The following is a 26,408-nucleotide window of genomic DNA, read 5'->3' on the forward strand; positions in this document are numbered from 1 at the left end:
ATCTATATTCATTTCTGCCTCTGATTTTATCTATTTAGTATCAAAATTTGCCAATAAAATTAATCAGATTATGTTTGTTAAATGGGTTCAAACTGATGATGATGAAATGTTGCGTGAACATGAAACAATGGGAAGTTACAAAACTTATTGTATACTGCAAAGATTCCCACTTCCCATGTTGTGAGAACAAAGGAATTGTCATTTTGAGGTAGACCTAACATCCTTCCAGGTGGTGATCTGACCCCAAAAGCAGCCCCAAGATGTAAAACATTTTCCCTGATATTACCCTTGAAGATCTTGGCTTATTTTAGTGTCTATTGTTGATCAAGTTTTTTAAACATTTTATGAATCTCTTTCTTTTGTCTGATAGCACATTCTGTATGCATAACAAGTCCTACAACATCATTGGTAATAACAGTAGGTGAGTGATGTTGAACACAGAATTTGTAACCAGATATTCCTGAGTTAGAATTTTGATGCTGCCCTCGGTGATCTAGAGTAAATTACTTCTTTCAGCCTCATTATTTCCACGTAATAAATGGGAATAACAATAACATCTAAGGTCAGCATAAAGATTTAAAAAGTTTATACATTTGTATGTGTAATTATGTGTATACATATACATGAAACATTTTTATAATTTATTATTAATTACTCAAGGCTTAAGGTTTCTTATTCTACTTTATGAATAGTGTAAACAATCTTGCATTTTTCCTTAGTTACATCCTTTATAATATTGTAAATATTTTAATTGAATCCTTTCACTTGGCTAAATTCCTACAAAGGCACGATACTCCTTCATCCCTCCCCAGCATGGGTAAATTGGTGTTAGAATTTGAGCATGTTGGATCATAATCTTTAGGGTAGGATACAAGAATCTACAATTTTCACAAATTTCCAACATTCTACTTATAGAAACTAGACTTTGAAGACCACTGCTTCAGAATCTCATAAAAAGTACAATATGTAGACTCACCTGTTTTTTTTAATTACCTCAGGAGAAAACTCTAGAAACTCACTTAACGTCTTCAATGACCCTGGATCTAAGAGACTTCCTCACTGTTTAACGTTTTTTGTTGTTGTTGCTGTTGTTGGTTTTTTGTTTTTTTTTTTTGACCTGGAACATATCTGTACTGCAGATTCGAAGCTTTCTTTGAAAAGCTAGGCCCTTTCTGCTTCTGATATTATTTAGATCTTCAGTTTACTGGTCAAGAATACTTTATAAAGGTTTTACAAGAATATCAGTGTCTCAAGTCTTGTGAAAGTATAGTTAAATTACACTTATTATACTTTTTATATTTCTTTATTCCTTTCCCTTTCATTATCTTCCCATTTTAGAGGGTTAAAGTGTGATAATGCTACAATAAGGACCTTAAACTCATATGAGGCACTTGGACATTTGTCACAGAGAAGAAATCTTTAAAATGCTGAAACGAAGAGGACTCTAGACTCAGACAGAACACAGAGACAAATTTTAGCCCAACATGACCGTCTCCTTGTTCTGTCCTTACTCCTTTGCTTCCTCTGTTCCTTTCCACAATAATTCAAAAGCTAGAATTGCTAATTATGTTTTCCCCCCTCTTGGCTTGAATCTTAGTTATTTGGAGGAGATCATATTTCAAGGTCTTGCATTTTTCATCATCAACATCCTGGCATGTCCCTACAATGTGTTTAAATAAGCACCAGGCTTCTTGAGGGTTATTGCCTTTTAAAATACTGTCTCCTTTTTATCCCTGATGTCATCACAGTGTCAGAGTTAGCTTTCCTAAAATGAAATACCTACAGTATTAACAATAAAATAATAGCATTTATGCTGTAATAAGTAGTAGTAATTCGACAGTATCATTTAAGCACTTAATAAAATAGGGCAGTCACTATATAAATGACAACACTTTATGTGAGCATTTTGTATTCACATTTTATAGCTAGTACTAAATGCATAAAACTGAACATCTATATAAGACAAATTTTATTTTTCTAGTATAACCAGTATGATGTAGATAAATCTCTATTTCTAAAAATGAACATCATAAAGCTTTATTGTATTTCATCTGGTAATAAAGGTCAAAGTAGAACAATAGAGGTAATATATTTCTTATATACTCTTAAAACCTACCCAATAGTCCTATAAATAGTTGTTTGTTTGTTTGTTTTTAATAAACATAGATATTGACCCTTCTGGTCCTAAAGCTTGAAACTTACATTTGTTTTATCTGAGCTCCTTCCTCAGGAAACAACCTTCAGGCCTCCCCAAAAAAGTATCAACAAACTGAAACTCAGCAGATCACCACATCCAGTGAGATGCCAGACCCCTCATTCATTATGATTGCTTCCTTGCCCCTCCCTAGTTCCTGTTTTCTTACATATTGTTACATTTCTTCCCTGCTACATAAACACTAATTTTAGTCAGTGAGTTGGATTTGAGATTGTCACCCCTTTCCTCAGTTACAGCACTAGATTAATATCTTCTTCTTTGACAACAGTTGTTGTTTCAGTGATTGGTTTTTTGTATGACCAGCAGCAGAATCTAAACTGAACCCCTGATGTTCCTGTGACAGATTTTGGTTACCTGACCAGGAACACATCGCTTGTATCTTTGCTGCCTTGAGCCTAGAGTCTCAGAAGGCCTCCTAAGCGGTTGCCCACCCAATTTTCACTGGAGGTGTTTTGGTTTCTTTCTGGCCCCACAGCAGCTACCCCCAACTACATTCCTGATTGTCTAGTCAGAACAGCATTTGACATTTGACATCTGCATCCGGATAGGTGAGAGTTAGGTCCTTTGTGGGCCTGGACAGCAGAATCCCCTCCTCTCAGTTTGAGAATTTTGACAGTGTATTTCTCTGCCTTGAGCCACAGTGCCCAGCCAATGTTCTTAGATTTAAATATCAGACATCTATCAGATTCCCTTCTCCCTACTACAAACATTGTACGCTTTTCGATAGACACAAGATTTTGTTTTCATTCAGGTGGGACTCAACAAGTATTATTTATCAGTTCACTGCATTTATCCATTTACCCAACAGAGGAAGTATATAAGATACAAATGAATAAAGTGTAATAATTCTTATACTCACTGTTTGCCCTTATATCATGTATGTGCTCAACTGTACACCATATTTGTATTCCCAAAACCTAACTGGAAGGGAAAACTCAGAAAAATAGAATAAAAAGTATTATATATCTCCTACATCTTCATTTTAGAATATTCTAGGGGTACAGATCAGTATAAATAAGATACTTTGGTAAGTGCCCACCACATCATCTGTTTGTCATCCTTAGACCCAGATTATACCACTCTTTTAAGAAAGAAAACTTGCTACTATACCTCCTACCCAGTAACATATATATCATATATCATATATATATATAAAACATATTTGCTACTGGTTAGGAGTGACACTCAAAAAATCATAATAATGTAGTACAATTTAGGTATAAATTCACTTAGTATTTTTAAATTTTATGTATATTCATATTTATATGAATCATCATTTAAAATCACATCTATTGATCCTGATGGCATTAAAGGCATAAGAGGTACTGAGGATATTAATTTAATTTTGTTTACAGCTATGCAAAGATATTTTTAGTTCACTCAGATTTAATCCAATACTCTATTATTTGATTAACTGTACAGCTAACAAATCATTCAGGACTCCCACTGTTTCAACAACGAGAGTGGAAAAATATTTTTTCATTTATGTTGATATGCAACTATTTGTAGTCTAAATTAATATCCTAGCAATCGATGGTGAAATTAAATTTATTTCTGTCAGATATGGTAATTTGATGACAGTGGATAAGCATGGGAGTAAGAGAAAGTTTTGAGGAAGAGAGGACAGTTTTTGTTTACTTAATGATTATTCAAAAGATGTTAAGTAAACATTCTATAGAATGCTACAGATAGTGGAATACAACATTGAAACAATTTAATAATGCAGTCAATGAATCCAGTTTTTAAAAATGGGATCCATTTTCTAAACCTGAGCATACTGACACTTCATAAAACGTTTTATCATGCATCCTAAACCAAACCAACTCTTTCCCTTGACTGTCTTACAGTGCACAGGGTATCTCTACATTCTAGGAAAGGAATTATCAATTTTTTATATGCCACTTATAAAATCATACTTAATGTATGATTAGGCATAAATTTACTTGTATTTTTAAATCTTGTAAAATGTTAATGAAAAGTGTTCTTGAAAAATATTTCTGAGAATATTTTCCAAAAAATGAACAAATTGTAATACATAAGGGACAATATCTTTCTAGTGAATTGATTATCAGAGTGTAATGTGGCATGTTCTGATTATGTTACATAATATTCTGATTAGCAGAAAATTTTTAAATGAGTGAATTTAGCAAAATGTTTACAGGTCAAGAAAACTGTTTTAGACTGTTTTCTGACCCAAATGTAAGAAAGAACCCAATAAAGACGCAGCCAGGTAATGCTGTTGCTTGTAAACTTAAACAGAAACTTGCATGTAATTTATGGTTCAAAGAAAAATAAAAATAGAAGTTATACTTTATTTAGAACTTAATGACAGTGAAAAATTACACATAAAAAGGAAGACTGTTGAACACAGCAAAAGCTGGAATTATATAGGAAATATAAATATAAACACACAAAATAAGTGTAAATTATAATGAAGTAAAAATGTATCAAAGAGAAAAAAGAAAGTAGTACAGTAAAAAATAAAGGTGATTCTTTAAAAACCATAGTTAAATAGACAAATTTCCAGCCAGATTGTTTACCAGTAAAGAGAAAAAGAAGGAGATAGATCAAAAGACACAAGATAATGATGAAAAGAGGGTCAGCACTTACAAACGTAATAGAAATTTAAGCCATAATGAGCACGAGAAAACATTATCAACTTACTTTTGAATATATAAAATAAAGACACTTTAAAAAAACTAAACAAAAATGACTTACTAGTTTTAAAATTAAAAAAAAATCAAACATCTATCCTTACGAAAGTATAGACTTAAAAAGTATAGTCCTAGATGGGTGAACATAAACCACACTTTAAGCAAAAGCTCTCAATTATAACTGCTTGCAGTTTTAGAGGATACCAGCCACACTCCTGAACCAGAGCTTGGCACTGGCTATTCCCTTTGGAACACCCTTTTATTTCCTTCTCTAAGCAAAGACATGGAATCAACCTAAATGCCCATCAGTGGTCTGCTGGATAAAGAAAATGTGCTATATAAACACCATGGAATACTATGCAGCCATAAAAAAGAACAAGATCTTGTTCTTTGCAGGGATGTGGATGTAGTCAGAGGCCATTATCCTTAGCAAACTAACACAAGAACAGAAGACCAAACACTGCATGTTCTCACTCATAGGTGGGAGCTAAATGACAAGAACATATGGACACATAGAATGGGGGACAACACACACTGGGGCTTTTTGGAGGGTGGAGAGTTGGAGGAGGGAGAAGATAAAAAAAAATAACTAGTGGTTACTAGGCTTGATACCAGGGTGATGAAATAATCTGTACAACAAACCACCATGATATAAGTTTACCTATGTAACGAACCTGCACTTGTACCCCTGAACTTAAAAGTTAAAAATGAATGAAGCCTGTCAGAACCACTCATTTAGTAGTCTAACATTTTCCCTAGTAGTATTCCCAAACCCCTTTGCCTAGCCAACATTTTCCACAGCACTTTTCGTCTTCAAACTACTGGCCTGAAGCAATCTGGCTTAGCTTTCTCAGTAGCTGGAATTGCAAGTGTACCACTGTTTTCCAGCCACAATCAGTTTTTTCAAGAACTGTTTAAGATAACAGGTTAGAGGAAATCGAGATAATATTTTGAGGGGGAAGAAGGTAAAATCAATTAAGACAGGGTGCACAGAGTATTTGAATGGTACAGATAATGTTTTATCCTTTGTACTAAATGGTGTGTATGTGGGAATTTGTTATATTAGTTTGTTTGTAGTCATATTATATACATATGTGTATAAATAAAAATAAAAGACAAAAGTAATATAAGCTAAAATTATAGATATTCATATTAATTTTATTTAAATATAACAAAGATTTGCCAGTATTCGAATGTCTGCAACTATTCTTAAAATGCACAGAACCTATGTTTAGGTACAGTATCACTGTTCATCCAGCCTTCATTCACTCGAATCTACTCTTATCTAAAATTTGTGGTGTAAGTAAAATTACATTCTGAATGACAGAAAGCAAATTACAATATTAGAACGACGTTATGGAAAATTGGCATAACATTGTACAATCATCCATTACTTTATTATTTATCATTTTGCAACTTTTTAATTATATTAGTCAAAAAAGTCTATCTGTACTTAATAGCTAATACATATATTTTTTGGTATTTTTAAAGGCCATTATTAAAATAATAATAATTTGGGGATGAGAAGGCCTATTGAAAAATGACCAACATAGAAATCATAAATAAGTTGGATGCAACAAATATTTGTAAGTCTTATAGTTAAAAATGTAAAAATTCGTTATAAACAAAGCTAAAAGACAATAATATTCATTGGGAAATATTTGCAACATTTATTTCAAGGGTTGATGTCCTTAAAGAATTTTTACAAATTAATAAACATTTAAAAAGGTGAGGAGTGGCAATAGCTATGAGGGACAATTTACAAACACATAAAAACAAATTTTAAAACTGTTTAATCTGTAAATACATCAATAAAAATTTTATTATAGTAGTTATTTTATCTATTAAATTAGAAAAGGTCAATACAATTAGTAATCTTCCAAGCAAATATATGGGAGAAGAGCTTTCTCATACACTTACAAGAATATTATTTTGTTAGAATGCAATTAAATAAACACTTGGTAAAAATCTATATCCTTTGTCAAAACAATTTAAGTTCTAGACCTCCAGAAGCCACATATACATATACACATACATATATACACACACACATTCACACCTATTTATTAACTCAAATCCAACTCCAATTCTTTCGTAAGTAGTATTTTGTCCAACAAATAAATTTATCTCAAATTCTTCTTAACTTTTCCCCATTATAGAGCCAGTAATTGTATGTGTAGCTCTACCTCTAATTCCTTTATTTGCTTTTATTTCTGCTTTCAAACCCTTATATGAGGCAAGTGGGATTAATTTATTTCATTATCTTAACTAGATTCATTGCTTTACTTTGTCAAACTCTGATTGATTTGCTTCACTCAATCTTATGTGTCCAAGAACTTAATGTGGATTCCTGTTCCACCTTATGAAAATCTGTTCCAAAAACTTCCTAATTCTTGACTCAAGGCATTCCAGTTAATAATGCATTTCTCTCCTCAAATACAATGGAGTTGTGTTCTAATATATACTCTTCAACAATGCGCAGTTATTTCTCCCCAACTATCAATTCCCCTTAAAGCAGAATTTTATTAAAATGGCTTTATCCTTCTGGGGATAATCAGTAAAATGGCAATTGGTGGGTGAATTAAAAATATACTAAAAGCAGATGGCAGAACATGAGTGCAGATTTTTACTGCAAAGCTTAGGAAAAGCAAAAGGAACTTGAATAGAGAAAATGCAGAAAAGCCCTCCTTGGGCTATTAGGACAGAGAGAGCAGAAGTATGTTTAGGAGCTTCAAAGAGTCTGACTCTTTGCAACTGTTTATCTTAGGACTTTAAGGAAGTAAAAGGTGCAAGTGAAACACTCTGGATTATAAAATAGAATCTGACGCAGAGAATTCAACCCCATTAATATGCATGTTGCTTCCATGGAAATGTTGAGAAATTTTTAGCAAATAGATAGAAAACGATAGATGGTAGATATATAGAAAATAATTGTAGGAAAAAATGTGAAATGAAGATGTATGGTATTCCTTTTATATTTTATTTTGTTAATATGTTGCCCATAATGCTTTATTTCAAAGAATGCAAACCAAAAAAGTAGTTCCTTCCTAACTTCCCCTGCAGCCTTGTCTTGCGGAGCTTGTATTTTACTTCATGAGAAATGCCAAGGAGATGTCATTTAAGCTGAAACCTCCAGCAGAATTAGCCAGAATATTTAGGAAAAAGATGTTTCCAGAAAAAGAAAGAGCTGGTATAAATGTCCGTAGGCAAGAAGGAGCTCACAATGATCGAGGAACAACAACAAAAAAGATTATTTCACTCAAGAAAAGTGAATTGGGAGTACTATATAAATGATGAGATCTGAATATGATTCATGGGGCAGGTCACACTAGGGTGTTTGGGTATGGTCTAAATGGGTGGCATGAGTTGTTTTAAGGAGAGGAGTCACATGATTTGACAAGTTTTTAAGAGATCCCTTTGATTACTCTGGGGAGAATAGAACATAAAGTAGCAGAAATGAAAGCAAAGGGAGATAGTAGGAAGTAATTGCACATTTATAAGCAAGAAATGATGTTGGCTTGGACTCTGGTTATAGCAACAAATTAAAAAAAGGAAATACTGAGAAGAGTTGATTGGATTCGCTGACATTGGCTGACATTCTCAACATAAATGGAAATCAGTATTTTTTTCTAATAAATATAATATGCATCAATATTTTAAAATATTTAATTATTTTACCATTCTGTGGGGCACAAGTAGACTTCAGGAAACATGCCAGTACAGAACTATATAAATGTGATCACTGGTAGAGATAGGAATTAATAGGCATTTGAATGTCTCTGTCAACCTGGAATACCACAAAAAAAGCTCTTTGCATTGTTATCATACCCTGTAGTTTTCTGCCATTTTCAGTTACTTAATATTATGTTTTGCCTCAATAGGTTATAGTGCTTTCTCTTGTTGTATTATATTTGCAGCAATTGTTAGTGAAGTTTTAAACTTCAATATCACATCTGGCCCTTCTGTGTCCAGAGGCTTCCACTGGCAGCGGCAGCCCATGAGCTACAGGAGGAGCTTTACGGCCAGGTGCAGCAAGGGTCAGACTCCTCGCGAGCAGGCGCTGCACGCCAACCGCCCGGCCTCTGGGGGGCACGATGGCATCATCACGCAGAGCTCCTCGATGGCCCGCGCCAGCTGCAGCCAGGCCACGCACTTGCCTCACCTGAGCCTGGGTGGAACAATCCAAAGTTTTAATCAAAGAAGGTGGTGTTCAAGTTGCTACTCACAATAGTTGATACCCCAGGATTTGGAGATGCAGTGGATAATAGTAATTGCTGGCAGCCTGTTATCGATTACACTGATAGTAAATTTGAGGACTACCTAAATGCAGACTCGTGAGTGAGCAGACGTCGGATGCCTGGTAACAGGATGCAGTGTTGTTTATGCTTCATTGCTCCTTCGGGACATGGACCATTACATAACTGACGACTCCCACCTTCAGGCAGGATTGGATAGTACGTGTTTGTTAACTACTTGGCGTGGCCTTTTGTTGAGACTTAAACCATTGGATATTGAGTTTATGAAGCATTTGCATGAAAAAGTGAGTATCATCCCACTTACTGCCAAAGCAGGCAGACTCACACCAGAGGAATGCCAATGAAAACAGATAATGAAAGAAATCCAAGAACATAAAATTAAAATATATGAATTTCCAGAAACAGATGATGAAGAAGAAAATAAAGTTGTTAAAAAGATAAAGGACTATTTACCTCTTGCTGTGGTAGGTAGTAATATTATCATTGAAGTTAATGGCAAAAGGGTCAGAGGAAGGCAGTATCCCTAGGGTATTTTTGTGCTGTGATTTAGCTCCAGTGGCTCCATGAGCAAATGAAAAAGAATTTGGAAGCACAGCACAAAGAATTAGAGGAAAAACGTCGTCAGTTTGAGGATGAGAAAGCAAACTGGGAAGCTCAGCAACGTATTTTAGAACAACAGAACTCTTCGAGAACCTTGGAAAAGAACAAGAAGAAAGGGAAGATCTTTTAGACTCTCCACTGACCACCAGTTACATATTAGTTGCTAATATGCCAGCTTGGACGGCAGTGTTTGTTGGATCCGTTTGACCAGTTTGCACCAGTTTTATCCATAATGATGGATTTAACATCATGACAAACATTATTTTTGTTGTTGTTGTTCTTGATGGAGACTAAGATGCCTTGAATTGTGTAGGGTGTTGTGTACTCAGAAACTAACAGCTCTAAGTACCTTTCCTACATTTTCTTTTTCTTTTTTTGTTAAACAGGTATCCTCAGTTTAATGCAAGAGGATGTTTTACTATTGTACAATCATGTTCTGGTGGTTTGATAGCTTACAGGAGATTCCAAAATAAAAGGACTCTGGAAGGTTTTCATTGAGGATAAACTGCCATGATATGATGCAAACGGCGCTTCTCTATGATGGTTATAATACAATGGTACCATTCAATGCAGCATATATACAATAATGTAATTAAGTCTAATACAGTTGACCCTATTTTTTGACACTTCCATTGTTTAAAAATACACATGGAAAAAAAAAACCCTATATGCTTACAGTGCACCTAGAGCTTTTTTATAACAACCTCTTTTTGTTTGTTTGTTTTGGATTCTTTAAATATATATTATTCTCATTTAGTGCCTACTATGGCCAGAATCTCATTACTGCTTCATTTTTGTAATAACATTTAATTTAGATATTTTCCATATATTGACCCTGCTAAAATAGAATATAGCATCTTTCATATGGTAGGAACCAACAAGGAAACTTTGCTTTAACTCCCTTTTTACACTTTATGGTAAGTAGCAGGGGGAAAATGCATTTATAGATCATTTCTAGGCAAAATTGTGACGCTAATAACCAACCTGTTTCTACCTTTAAGCAAGAAAGTCTCTTTATTTTACTAGAAATGGGAATCATGGCCTCTTGAAGAGAAAAAAGTCACCATTCTGCATTTAGCTGTATTCATATATTTCCTTTCTGTATTTTTTGTTTGTATTGTAAAAAATTCACATAATATACCATGTTGTGATGTAAAACAAAAAAGAATCTGACATAAATATAATTTGCTAAAATAAGGGTGTTAGGTGAGAGGGAAGTCATATTGGTCTAAGAAAAGTCTTAGAGAAATATTTTGAAAAGAGATAGAAGGGTTGGACTGGAGTGGGTGGGTAGGGAATCACACTAAGGAGATGGATCATTCACAATTTCTTTAGACATGGTGAGGCAGCCACAGGAGTCTGAACTTGTTGAAACCCTAGTCTGAAGCCAGTAAAAGTGCTCAATAAGGTCATACATTGATCTTCTCTGCCTAAAGCAGTTATTCACACCCTGCCTTTGGGAGAGGAAACGTCTACAAACCTTTGTTCTGTTTGTTAGCAGACGGATGACATGAATTTTGGAAAACGTTTGAGAGACAGAATGAGATTTAGCTCAAGCAAGTGATTGACTTGTGCTGGGTTGAAAATGTACTTTTTCAACAGGCAGGTTGAAAATGTGCTTCAGCATTTAGGATACCAGCTGTAAACATCCATGCACAGAATTAGAAAGGTTCAACTTTCATGGTTGCTATGGTTTGAACGTTCCCTCCAAAACTCATGTTGAAACTTAATCCAAAATATGACAATATTGAGAACGAGCTTTTTAAGGAGGGGATTGGATCATGAAAGTTCTTCCCTCATGAGTGGATTAATCCATTCTTAAGTGAGTGTATTAATGGGTTATCTTGGGAGGGGAACTGTTGGATTTATAAGAAGGGGAGGATAGACCTGAGCTAGCACGTTAACATACTCAGCCCTCTTGCCATATGACACCCTGTGCTACCTTGGGACTCTTCTGAGAATCCCCACAAGCAAGAAGGCTCTCAAAAGATATGCCCCGTCGACCCTGGATTTCCAAGCCTCCTTAGCCATAGAAAATAAATTCAGTTCTTTGTAAATTACTCAGTTTTAGGTATATTGCTATAAGCAACAGAAAATGGACTAAGACAATGGTCTTATCTGGAACTTTGTAAACTAGAATTGGCTGATTAGCTTCAGTATGTATTTTTCATAGATTCAAAAGAATTTTGTTTTGAATTGCACAATGAAGGAGCGTCATAAGCTTTTCAGCTTGTAGAAGCTCTAAATATCAGTCTGGCATTGTGATAAAGCAGAGAATTTAAATCAAGTCCAATTTGTGCCCCATGACTATTCTTTCTAGTTACATTTCAGAAAAATAGGAATGGATGCGTAACTCAAGGAGAAGCATGAGGCTTTTCCTCAAAATTTTGGTTTAGAAAATGAGGTATTCTAGTATGTTAATTATAGGCATTTCAACTGAGAAGTCTAATAGCATTGGACCAGAATAGTAACAGCAGTCCAAAGTCATGGATAAACTTAAAGGGAACAAATAGTAAGAACCTTCCAAATTAATCTGTATCAGAGAAGATGATAAACAGATGAATGGGAACTAGCAACCATGCAGACTTGGAACTAGATATAAAACAAACAGCTATCTAATGATTTCCTGTTTACTCTGAGCCCAAGATATTCTTGTATCCTTTCAGTTAAAGCTCTGTTTTACTAAGGAAATTTAAATAAGATTCTGTCTCTTGCAAGAAAATAACATCTAAGACATTTTCATATTTAATACTGCTTTAATTCTGTTTACAACAGTGGTCCCCGACCTCTTTGGAACCAGGGATTCATTTTGTGGAAGACAATATTTCCATGGACAGGGTCGTGGGGAAGGTTTCGGGATGAAACTGTTCCACTACTCAGATCATCAAGCATTAGATTCTCATAAGGAGCATGCAACCTAGATCACTTGCATGTGCAGTTCACAGTAGAGCTGGTGCTTCTATGAGAATCAAATGCTGCCAATGATCTGACAGGAGGCAGAGCTCAGGATTAATGCGCACTCATCCACCTCTGCTATTCTGCTATGTGGCCCAGTTCCTAACAGGCCCGGTACCAGTTTGTGGCCCAGGGGTTGTGACCCCTGTTTTACACTATAACATTTCCACACGTGGCCGGGTGCGGTGGCTCAAGCCTGTAATCCCAGCACTTTGGGAGGCCGAGACGGGCGGATCACGAGGTCAGGAGATCGAGACCATCCTGGCTAACACGGTGAAACCCCGTCTCTACTAAAAAATACAAAAAACTAGCCGGGCGAGGTGGCAGGCGCCTGTAGTCCCAGCTACTCGGGAAGCTGAGGCAGGAGAATGGTGTGAAACCAGGAGGCGGAGCTTGCAGTGAGCTGAGATCCAGCCATTGCACTGCAGCCTGGGCGACAGAGCGAGACTCCGTCTCAAAAAAAACCGCAAAAAACAAAAAACAAACAAACAAACAAAAAACATTTCCACACATCTCTCATGGTCTGTCTTTCAGATCCACTACTTGTCTCAACTCAAGTCTGGCTACCTGAAAATTAGATTTTTTTTTTAATTGAAATTTGAATATCTTTATGTTGAATACACAGTTTCCACTTTTACACAGTCCCTACTGTCTTATATCATACCTCTCTAGCTGGGAAGATATCAACTTTACATTAACATTTCCTGTTTCAGGGCTATTATTTTATCTTCAATTATCAAAATCTATCTACTTTTTTTTAAAACTTAGACACATAAACTAAAATTTTATTAATGTGAGGTGCATACTAAGTATCTTTTTTTAACTCTCTTTTTTTTCACATAATTTTTTTTCTTATACTTTACCTTCTAGGGTACATGTGCACAACGTGCAGGTTTGTTACATATGTATACATGTGCCATGTTGGTGTGCTGCATCCATTAACTCATCATTTATATTAGGTATTTCTCCAAATGCTATCCCTCCCCCTACCCCTCATCCTACAACAGGCCCCGGTGTGTGATGTTCCCTTTCCTGTGTCCAAGTGTTCTCCTTGTTCAGTTCCCACCTATCAGTGAGAACATGCGGTGTTTGGTTTTCTGTTCTTGCGATAGTTTGCTGAGAATGATGGTTTCCAGCTGCATCCATGTTCCTACAAAGGACAGGAACTCATCCTTTTTTATGGCTGCATAGTATTCCATGGTGTATATGTGCCACATTTTCTTAATCCAGTCTGTCACTGATGGACATTTGGGTTGATTCCAAGTCTTTGCTATTGTGAATAGTGCCACAATAAACATACATGTGCATATGTCTTTATAGCAGCATGATTTGTAATCCTTTGGGTATATACCCAGTAATGGGATGGCTGGGTCAAATGGTATTTCTAGTTCTAGATCCTTGAGGAATCGCCACACTGTCTTCCACAATGGTTGAACTAGTTTACAGTCCCACCAACAGTGTAAAAGTGTTCTTCTTTCTCCACATCCTCTCCAGCACCTGTTGTTTCCTGACTTTTTAATGATCGCCATTCTAACTGGTGTGAGATGGTATCTCATTGTGGTTTGATTTGCATTTCTCTGATGGCTGGTGATGATGAGCATTTTTTCATGTGTCTGTTGCCTGCATAAATGTCTTCTTTTGAGAAGTGTCTGTTCATATCTTTTGCCAACTCTTTGATGGGGTTGTTTGCTTTTTTCTTGTAAATTTGTTTGAGTTCTTTGTAGGTTCTGGATATTAGCCCTTTGTCAAATGAGTAGATTGCAAAAATTTTCTCCCATTCTATAGGTTGCCTGTTCACTCTGATGGTAGTTTCTTTTGCTGTGCAGAAGCTCTTTAGTTTAATTAGATCCCATGTGTCAATTTTGGCTTTTGTTGCCATTGCTTTTGGTGTTTTAGACATGAAGTCCTTGTCCATGCCTATGTCCTGAATGGTATTGCCTAGGTTTTCTTCTAGGGTTTTTATGGTTTTTGGTCTAACATTTAAGTCTCTAATCCATCTTGAATTAATTTTTTTATAAGGTGTAAGGAAGGGATCCAGTTTCAGCTTTCTACTTATGGCTAGCCAGTTTTCCCAGCACCATTTATTAAATAGGGAATCCTTTCCCCATTTCCTGTTTTTGTCAGGTTTGTCAAAGATCAGATGGTTGTAGATGCATGGTATTATTTCTGAGGGCTCTGTTCTGTTCCATTGGTCTATATCTCTGTTTTGGTACCAGTACCATGCTGTTTTGGTTACTGTAGCCTTGTAGTATAGTTTGAAGTCAGGTAGCATGATACCTCCAGCTTTGTTCTTTTGGCTTAGGATTGTCTTGGCAATGTGGGATCTTCTTTGGTCCCATATGAACTTTAAAGTCATTTTTTTCCAATTCTGTGAAGAAACTCATTGGTAGCTTAATGGGGATGGCATTGAATCTATAAATTACTTTTGGCAGTATGGCCATTTGCACGATATTGATGCTTCCTATCCATGAGCTTGGAATGTTCTTCCATTTGTTTGTGTCCTTTTGTATTTCATTGAGCAGTGGTTTATAGTTCTCCTTGAAGAGGTCCTTCGAATCCCTTCTAAGTTGGATTCCTAGGTATTTTATTCTCTTTGAAGCAATTGTGAATGGGAGTTCACTCGTGATTTGGCTCTCTGTCTGTTATTGGTATATAAGAATGCTTGTGATTTTTGCATATTGATTTTGTATCCTGAGACTTTGCAGAAGTTGCTTATCAGCTTAAGGAGATTTTGGGCTGAGACAATGGGGTTTTCTAAATACATAATCATGTCATCTGCAAACAGGGACAATTTGACTTCCTCTTTTCCTAATTGGACACCCTTAATTTCTTTCTCCTGCCTGATTGCCCTGTCCAGAACTTCCAGCACTATGTTGAATAAGAGTGGTGAGAGAGGGCATCCCTGTCTTGTGCCAGTTTTCAGAGTGAATGCCTCCAGTTTTTGCCCCTTTGGTATTACATTGGCTGTGTGTTTGTCATAAACAGTGCTTATTATTTTGTGATACATTCCATCAATACTGAATTTATTGAGAGTTTTTAGCATGAAGGGCTGTCGAATTTTGTCAAAGGCCTTTTCTGCATCTATTGAGATAATCATGTGGTTTTTGTCTTTGGTTCTATTTATATGTTGGATTACGTTTATTGATTTGCATATATTGAACCAGCCTTGCATCCCAGGGATGAAGCCCACTTGATCATGGTGGATAAGCTTTTTGATGTGCTGCTGGATTTGATTTGCCAGTATTTTATTGAGGATTTTTGCATCGATGTTCATCAGGGATATTGGTCTTAAGTTCTCTCTTTTTGTTGTGTCTCTGCCATGCTTTGATGTCAGATAATGTTGGCCTCATAAAATGAGTTAGGGAGGATTCCCTCTTTTTCTGTTGATTGGAATAGTTTCAGAAGGAATGGTACCATCTTCTCCTTGTACTTCCAGTAGAATTCGGCTGTGAATCCGTCTGCTCCTGGACTTTTTTTGGTTGGTAGGCTATTAATTATTGCCTCAATTTCAGACCCTACTATTGGTCTATTCAGGGATTCAACTTCTTCCTGGTTTAGTCTTGGGAGAGCATATGTGTCCACGAATTTATCCATTTCTTCTAGGTTTTCAAGTTTATTTGCATAGAGGTGTTTATAGTATTCTCTGATGGTAGTTTGTATTTCTGTGGGGTCAGTGGTGATATCCCCTTTATCATTTTTTATTGTGTCTATTTGATTCTTCTCTCTTTTCTTCTTTATTAGTCTTGCTAGTGATCTATCAATTTTGTTGATCTCTTCAAAAATCCAGCTCCTGGATCTTAGTTATTTCTTGCCTTCTGCTAGCTTTTGAATGTGTTTGCTCTTGCTTCTCTAGTTCTTTTAATTGTGATGTTAGGGTGTCAATTTTAGATCTTTCCTGATTTCTCTTGTGGGCATTTAGTGCTATAAATTTCCCTCTACACACCACTTTAAATGTGTCCCAGAGACTCTAGTATGTTGTATCTTTGTTCTCACCGGTTTCAACTAACATCTTTATTTCTGCCTTCGTTTGTTTGTACCCCATAGTCATTTAGGAGCAGATTGTTCAGTTTCCATGTAGTTGAGCAGTTTTGATTGAGTTTCTTAATCCTGAGTTCTAGTTTGATTGCACTGTGGTCTGAGAGACAGTTTGTTATAATTTCTGTTCTTTTACATTTGCTGAGAGCTGCTTTACTTCCAACTATGTGGTCAATTTTGGAATAAGTGCAATGTGGTGCTGAGAAGAATGTATATTCTGTTGATTTGGGGTGGAGAGTTCTGTAGACGTCTATTAGGTCTGCTTTGTGCAGAGGTGACTTGAATTCCTAGATACCGTTGTTAACTTTCTGTCTCATTGATCTGTCTAATGTTGACAGTGGAGTGTTAAAGTCTCCCATTATTATTGTGTGAGAGTCTAAATCTCTTTGTAAGTCTCTAAGGACTTGCTTTATGAATCTGGGTGCTCCTGTATTGGGTGCATATATATTTAAGATAGTTAGCTCTTCTTGTTGAATTGATCACTTTTAAATTATGTAATGTCCTTCTTTGTCTCTTTTGATCTTTGTTGGCTTAAAGTCTGTTTTATCAGAGACTAGGATTGCAATCCCTGCCTTTTTTTGTTTTCCAATTGCTTGGTAGATCTTTCTCCATCCCTTTATTTTGAGCCTATATGTGTCTCTGCACGTGAAGTGGGTCTCCTGAATACAGCAAAGTGATGGATCTTGACTCTTTATCCAATTTGCCAGTCTGTGTTTTTTAATTGGAGCATTTAGCCCCTTTACATTTAAGGTTAATATTGTTATGTGTGAACTTGATCCTGTCATTATGATGTTAGCTGGTTATTTCGCTCACTAGTTGATGCGGTTTCTTCCTAGCATTGATGGTCTTTACATTTTGGCATGTTTTTGCAGTGGCTGGTATCAGTTGTTCCTTTCCATGTTTAGTGCTTCCTTCAGGATCTCTTGTAGGGCAGGCCTGGTAGTGACAAAATCTCTCAGCATTTGTTTGTCTTTAAGGATTTTATTTCTCCTTCACTTATGAAACTTAGTTTGGCTGGATATGAAATTCTGGGTTGAAAATTCTTTTCTTTAAGAATGTTGAATATTGGCCCCCACTCTCTTTTGTCTTTTCTGCCGAAAGATCTGCTGTTCGTCTGATGCGCTTCCCTTTGTGGGTAACCCGAGCTTTCTCTCTGGCTGCTCTTAACATTTTTTCCTTCATTTCAACTTTGGTGAATCTGACAATTATGTGTCTTTGAGTTGCTCCTCTCAAGGAGTATCTTTGTGGCATTCTCTGTATTTACTTAATTTGAATGTTGGCCTGCCTTGCTAGGTTGGGGAAGTTCTCCTGGACAATATCCTGCAGCGTGTTTTCCAACATGGTTCTATTCTCCCTGTCACTTTCAGGTACACCAATCAAACATAGATTTGGTCTTTTCACATAGTCCCATATTTCTTGGAGGCTTTGTTCATTTCTTTTTACTCTTTTTTCTCTAAACTTCTCTTCTCACTTCATTTCATTCATTTGATCTTCAATCACTGATACCCTTTCTTCCAGTTGATTGAGTCGGTTACTGAAGCTTGTGCATTTGTTATGTAGTTCTCGTGCCACGGTTTTCAACTCTATCAGGTCATTTGAGGACTTCTCTACATTGGCTATTGTAGTTAGCCATTCATCAAATCTTTTTTTAAGGTTTTTCGCTTCTTTGAGCTGGGTTCGAACTTCCTCCTTTAGGTCGGTGAGGTTTGATCATCTGAAGCCTTCTTTTCTCAACTCGTCAAACTCATTCTCCATCCAGTTTTGTCCCATTGCTGGCAAGGAGCTGCGTTCCTTTGGAGGGGGAGATATGCTCTGATTTTGAAAATTTTCAGCTTTTCTGCTCTGTTTTCTCCCCATCTTTGTGGTTTGATCTACCTTTGGTCTTTGATGATGGTAATGTACAGATGGGATTTTGGTGTGGATGTCCTTTCTGTTTGTTAGTTTTCCTTCTAACAGTCTCAGCTGCAGGTCTGTTGGAGTTTGCTGGAGGTCCACTCCAGAACCTGTTTCCCTGGGCATCAGCAGCGGAGGCTGCAGAAGAGTGAATATTGCTGAACAGCAAATGTTGCTGCCTGATTGATCCTCTGGAAGCTTCGTCTCAAAGGAGTACCCGGCCGTGTGAGGTGTGAGGTGTCAGTCTGCCCCTAGTTGGGAGTGTCTCCCAGTTAGGCTACTCGGGTTCAGGGACCCACTTGAACAGGCAGTCTGTCCATTGTCAGATCTGAAACTCCATGCTGGGAGAACCACTACTCTCTTCAAAGCTGTCAGACAAGGACATTTAAATCTGCAGAGGTTTCTGCTGCCCTTTGTTTGGCTATGCCCTGTCCCCAGAGGTGGAGTTTACATTGGCAGGCAGGCCTCCTTGAGCTGCAATGGGCTCCACCCAGTTTGAGCTTCCCAGCTGCTTTGTTTACCTACTCAAGCCTCAGCAATGGCAAGCGCCCCTCCCCCAGGCTCACTGCCACCTTGCAGTTAGATCTCAGACTGCTGTGCTAGCAATGAGGGAGGCTCCATGGCATGGGACCCTCCAAGCCAGGCACAGGATGTAATCTCCTGGTGTGCCATTTGCTAAGACCCTTGGTAAAGTGCAGTATTAGGGTGGGAGTGGCCTGATTTTCCAGGTGTTGTGTGTTACGGTTTCCCTTGGCTAGGAAAGGGAATTCCCTTTCCCCTTGCACTTCCTGGGTGAGGGATGCCTCGCCCTGCTTCGGCTTTCACTCAGTGGGCTGCACCCACTGTCCTGTACCCACTGTTCAACATGCCCCAGTGATATGAACCCAGTACCTCAGTTGGAAATGCAGAAATCACCCGTCTTCTGTGTCACTCATGCTGGGAGCTGGAGGCTGGAGCTGTTCCTATTCGGCCATCTTGGAACTGTGCCAAAATCTATCTACTTTTAGATACTTTAACTTGAAAATACATAGCAAACAATTAAAGATTATTTAAAATAGCAGTTTTCCCATGAGTATAAAAAATAAACAATAAAAACAATATTTGTTGAGTATTTAAAAGTGCCAGGCACTGTGCAATGTGCTTTGCTTAAGTAAATCTTTGACAAAATAAAAGGTCTTTTAAAAGTTTCATGTTTTAACATTAATAACCATATACAGATAAGGTTAGATTTTCTATCAGATTAGCATGTGGAAGCTTCACCACATGACCCAGATTACACTGGGTCTCATAACATGCCTGGGCCTTCTCATTATTGTGATTAACCATGAGCATGATGTATTTTGCCTGGACTATATTGCAAACAAAGGGCAGGTTCCAAATGCAGCTGCCCAACAAATATCTGTGGAAAGAAAAAATGATTCCTTATTTTAGACCTCTACTCTGTCTCATCAACATTAAATGTCACACAAGTCTTCCAAGCTTATTTATCTGATTGTCCAGCCTGAGGTAAAATAGAAGCAGCTGATAGAGACACAGCAGAAAGGCAGTATTAGAAACAGGTTCAGCAACAGGAAAGAAAGTCAGTCATAAAAGTGAATTAGAATACTAAGTCAAAGAACACATCGACATTTAATGGGATTTTCTGTTTGTGTTTTTGAAAATTTAATTGAAGAAAGTAAAGTTACCCTGGCTTATAATAAAGTTAGATACTATAACAAAAGACAATCAGTGGCCTTTATATGCAATGTGTTTTGGTTTACTAGTCAGATAAAATATTTTATGAATGAACAAAATTTAAAAATCTACAAAAGGAACATATAGAGAAACCTAGAGCTTAGCAGCATAGTTCTCTGAACTATTAATAAGTTAAGACATATATACCAAAGAGAAACATTTCAGAAGTTTCACTCCAAGGGCCATTATAGCTCTGGAAATTCTTAAAGGAATCATTAAATTTTCAAGCACAGAAATTAGTTAATTTAATTGATCTTTATATATGCTTTTTATCCCTTGTGTTAGTTCTGATTGTCCTTAACCTACACACCAAATATGCTATAATTAAAAAGAGAAAGCTCATAATATTTTAATTCCCCAACATAAAAACTGTACTTATTAAGTACCTATGAAAGTCTACTTTGTTACACTTACCACATAATTTTAAAACTAAATAGGTAACTTATCACAAAATCAAGATTCAAAATCTAACATTGGTGGAAAATGCAAAGTATGAGTTTAATAAGATATTAACCAAAATGCACACCTTTGTCTCTTCCATAGCTACCTCATCTCTGGTTTGCACTAGACTTGGGTTGCCACTTGATCCACTTGATCCGTAGAGAACTGTTATTAAAAACAGACCGGAGAGTAATTATGTCAAAACTCACAAAGCCTTGATTTAAATCATGAGAAATCTGAATAAAGCCTCCCTTGTCACTCCTGAGGAGGGAAGCCCTAAAAAGGAATTTTGTTGTAACTGTGAAAATGTATACTCTTCACCAGCAGTTACAAAAACTAATATTCTTCATTTGGAGCAAGGTCTCCAGTTTTTCTCCAGGATAGTGAATGAACAAGGCTACATATATCCTGCAGCGTTGCTAGACACACAAAGCAAAGGATATAGGAATTGCACTAATAAACAACAATGGGACAAATCATTAAACATCAAGTAGAACATTCAGCCAAGATGATGAACAAATTATCTGTAAGCTAAGATTAATTTATTACTGAAGACAAAATTAATAAACTTAGTGTGATGAAGTGTACAGTGTTTATAAAGTCTATAGTAATGTATAGCAATATCCTAGGCTATTAAATGTTGTAAGTATTAGTAGTTGCAGTATTGGTAGTATTACCCTCTTTTCAAATTTTAATCATAAGGCCTACATATATATAATGATAACATGATAAACAGGAATCAGTTTTTACATTGGTTTTGATGGTTCACACTCTCAACTCATGCTATCTTGTTAGCAAAATTGCCTCTATTGTCCAGTGAGGCCTGATTTTAGTCTGGCATACAATTAAATCTAATATGTGGATGCACCTTAACTGTTTGATTAGATTTTTGGGGGGAAAGGGTTTCTGTAGACATGAGCCACTGCTTGAATATGCAATATACTAATCCAATCAATCACCTTGATACATTTAGTGGTTTTATTATTATAATTCTCTGTAACAGGTTTATCAGTCAAATCTTTTGGTTATACTTATTGGTGTAAATGAAGAAATACTTTTTTTTGTTCCCTCCCATCACTACCTTGAAACATGCTCATTGGAATCTCTTTTTCCCATCACTTGACAATAACTCCAGCCAACCTCCTGCTATCTAGTAATTTCCAAACAAAGTTACAACAAAATTGAAATTCAATAAATCTATTTTTGGTAAATTTGACTTACTTTCAGGTTTTAAAAAGGTGTAGTTGCATGTAAATTAAAACTACAATTTTGCAATCAAATTAAAACATTTTCCCTATCTGTTTCTTACCCCCAGTTCAGAACTGATACGTTAACAGGAAGACCAGTGATTGTTTATCCAGATTTCCCTCTTTTGTTTATGGGTCCCTTAGGATTGTCATGGGGAAAACAAGAATTGTAGCAGGAAGAATTAAAAGAAAAGAGAGAAGCTTTTTTTTTTTTTTTTTTTTTTTTTTTTTTTTTTTTAATAATAATCTGGTCTTTATTTTTACTAAGACGCAGGCACCAAAATGCTGCTTCTGTCAGGGAGTGAATCTTTAAGTTCTTTGTAAGTATGTGCTACCTATTTGTTAACTTGAGTAATTTGTTTTCCTGCTGACTTCTTGCAAACACTTGCCAGTGGGTACCTGAAGCCTCTTACATATTTTGTGGCATGCACTTTGCCTATATTTAGCATATTCACTCATCTAAGGTGGGAAGAAGAATCTGGCATCTTTTCTCTTTCCCCATCTTGCCATTAAAAACTGCCTCAACAAGCATGTAGCCTTCAGAATTTTGAAAGCAAGAAGCAGGTAACAACTGGCCATGTTTAGCTTCATCTTGAAACCCTTGAAGATACCTATCAAACTTTCCCAAAACTGTCTCATGTATGGTTCCATTGCAGGACGGGTGCAATGCTGAGTGCCAGCAGGAGAGGGATATCCCATTCTTTCCTTCTTGAAATTGCCCCCAGTCTTTTTGAGCTCTCTTCCTATTTGGAAGGAGAACTAAAGCAAGTTTAGTTCTCCTCACAAAAGAGAAAATAATTAAAAGCACTCTCACTTAGGCAACTAGTTCACTTTCTATATGATAATTCTTGGAATGTCTAGTCCTCTCTTTACATAAGAGCACAGGTAATTGAGGTCAGTGAAGGTTTTAGAGTCACAGAACTGGTCTGGCTACTTTTTATTAAAACCTGCAAAGACATAACTGTTCTTCTATAATTTAGGATACTCGTCATTTAATAGGGAATAAACAAAAATTTGGGACATAACGAAATTCTGTATCCATTACACACACACACACGCACACACACACACATATATATAATGGTTTAGGGCCGGGTGCGGTGGCTCACGCCTGTAATCCTGGCACTTTGGGAGGCCCAAGGCAGGCAGAACACGAGGTCAGGAGATCAAGACCATCCTGGCTAACATGGTCAAATTCCATCTCTACTAAAAATACAAAAAATTACCTGGGTGTGGTGGCGGTTGCCTGTAATCCCAGCTACTCGGGAGGCTGAGATTGGAGAGTGGCATGAATCCGGTTGGCAGAGCTTGCAGTAAGCCGAGAGATCGTCACTACACTCCAGCCTGGGCGACAGACCAAGACTCCATCTCCAAAAAAGAAAAGAAAAGAGAAAAAATGGTTTAGAAGAGGTGTTAATATCAATTTAAAAATGGGAATTTTAAAGCTGGGAATAATACATAACATAAATATGTATAAGGATTCAGCAGGGGGCTAAATGAACTTGAAGTTTAAGAAAGATAAGAACCCAAATATGCATAAATCTGGGGACAAAATTTAATATTGCTGCTAATAAAAAAGGAAAGGGCATCATATTGGGAGGCTTCATTAATAAAAGTAACAAATTATGAGAACAAATGGTCTTCTTATAGTTTATCTGGTGAAACATTTTAATGAGCCACAGCTGTCTGTTCCATTACTGAAAGAGTTTTCTTATGTGTGCTCTGGTGGATTTTCATATGGCTACACTGAAAGATATTCCCAAATGTCTGACTAATAATTCTACTTATAGGCAACTGTTCTGAGGGTTTAAAGTAAGGAGGATGACGTTCATTTGGAAGCAGTGGGGGAAAAGTGCTAATGCTGGGCTTTGAATTTTATGGATGCTGTGGCTGTTCTTTATTTTTCAATTAAATAAATGTTTTAAATGCCATGTTTTGTAGCTATTGTAGCTATTGCTACGGTTAAACTGCCCTCATCTTTTTGCCTAGCAAAAAACCCATTAGGATCTTCACTGAGATTGATTCTAGGTTTTTAATAAAATTAATAACTTTGCTACCAGTTTCTCAAAAATGAGTAGAAATGACTTTTCAATGCAAATGCCAGTTTTTGATAGTGAGATTATTCTGTCTGTAGTGACTATTTGAATCTTTATGGGCAATTGGACATTGAGAGAGTTAATACATGAACCACGAACAGACTTATCCTTAGATTATCTAATACATGTTTTCCACACTGCACCATAAAACCTGATCTATTTTTAAAGTCTTGGTTGTTCTGAAAAATGAAATGAAATTATATTAAATGGCATTTTGACTGGGGAGAAAAAAAAACTTCATGTGATTTGAAGTTTTTTTCACGTGGCAATTGACTGTCTACTGTTTATTCAAAGCTTATAGATTTGCAGCCAAATGTAGCAGAAAGTTGGTTGATTTTTCATTCACAACAAAAATGATGCTGCGCTTAATGAACGGAGGCTTGTTATCCCAGTAATAAGTGAAAGGAACTTGGAAGCCCTTATGTTTAATGCTCATGCAAATAAGCTATTTGCAGGTGGCTTTTGGGCAGGAGGTAAAATATTTTCAAAACTGGGTCAAGTTTTTTAATCCTCAAAAATTACCAGCTAGAGGAAAACCTCCTGAAGACTTTATTATGCTATTTCCCAAGTAAATGAAACGACAAGTCACTTATCATTTAATAAATTACACATGAAAATTATTTTCCTTATGATTTCATCAATAAATAAATTCTAGAGGATTCTAGATATATTTATTTGGCATCTATTTTTTAATGTATTATCAAATTTTGTGGATATTCTTTAATCTAGAGAATCAAATTCTTAAAATGGCATTGAACATTTAATTTAAAATGCCCTCCTGAACCATACATGTTTGTCAAAAAATTATTTTATATAGGTTATCTATTAAAAAACAATTTTCTACATATGTAAACATTTACGATAACTGCTCATTATTTTGGTCCATATTTATTTATCTACCTATTTATTAAACAATACAAATATTACACTTTGTAAAAATAAAGGCCTAGTCTAATATTACTCTATGTCAGAAAGAAAATAATTCAGAGAAGTCTATATTAAAAGACAAAATAATACAAAACACAAAATGATGAGAATCACAAAACCGTTGCCAAATTTCCAGCTATGACATTTACTCTCCATGTGGCCTTAGGTATCTTACTCTCTTATTTTAACCTTTCTTTGATTACCGTAAAAATAATTTGTTACTAAGAAGCCCTCTCGCTTTAGTAGCTGTGAGTATAAAATTAAGAACATAATTCACAAAAAGTGTTCTAGTCTTCCTGGAAACATTTTAAAATATCAGTTAATCATTGAACAATACACAATCGCCTGAGCATTTGCTTGGAGAGGGTTGCGTTCTTATCTCTGTTCACTTCTGTCCTTTCTGAGACTCATATAGGTATGAGAGCTAGAAAAAATATTAATGTGTAGTAATTCAAATTTTCTCATTCATGAATCACGTCAGCAGTGCAAAGAATACTTTGTAATTTTAAAAAGGTGTTTTTATTAATATACTTCTACTATTCTACCCCAATCAACAGCAAATTTGCCTAAATCATGAGACTACTGGAACTGTTAATTTTTAGAAATGAAAGACATGAGAACTACTATTAAATCTGACAAATCCTTTATCTACAATGAGAATGTCCATGAGTCAGCTCTTCTGACCCTCTGGCCAGTGTTCTGGAGTTACTGATCTGCAACTTTCTAATTGAATTCTAGCTTGGTATGTGAGAGCAGCCATGGGTGAACCAGTGGAGCAAGATTTAAGCCTTGACTTTGCCATTAACAATTCACCACCTGTTGCGAGTTCAATAAGTTATTCACACAACAAATTGTGGCCACAGAATTCAGTGAGATAAACTAAGTTAGAAAGATTGGGGGACAATAAATGTTTGCTAAATCAGAATTGTTAATGATAGAAATCTGTATCTTAACGAAGTTGAGAAATCTTGTCTCTCAACAGTATTTATTGACTTCCCAGGATATGTCTTAGTGAGGAAACATAGCTTCTGGCATTTATTATTAGAGTGCTAAGGAATAATAAACCACAGTGATTGAGAGACAGGGAAAGGCGGGTGACCTAGAGATACAATAACAGAAGCAGATTAATTGACTAATAAACTTGAGATAAGAGAGCACAGAGGAGGTTCAAGAGATGGAACCATATATTCCTCTCTATCTGCTCCTACCATCAAGGGAATTAATAGCATATTTTATAATGAATCCCTGATAAATATTAGTCTATAATTGAGAATCTGTTAAAATGACTATTTCTTAGGGTACAGAAAAATATTAAAACAAAACAAGTAAAGAAAAGTTGCCACAGGATAGAATAT

At 36.1% G+C, this 26,408-nt stretch overlaps 1 protein-coding gene across 1 annotated transcript in view; it reads right to left on the bottom strand.

Moving 5' to 3' along the window:
- The window catches only part of LOC102120061 (glutamate dehydrogenase 1, mitochondrial-like), a 516,922-nt gene that overhangs the window by 361,740 nt on the left and 128,774 nt on the right, over window positions 1–26,408 (bottom strand). The gene's annotated exons all lie outside the window — the stretch shown is intronic.

Source organism: Macaca fascicularis, chromosome 9 (genome assembly GCF_037993035.2).
Source record: "Macaca fascicularis isolate 582-1 chromosome 9, T2T-MFA8v1.1".
Lineage (NCBI taxonomy): Eukaryota > Metazoa > Chordata > Mammalia > Primates > Cercopithecidae > Macaca > Macaca fascicularis.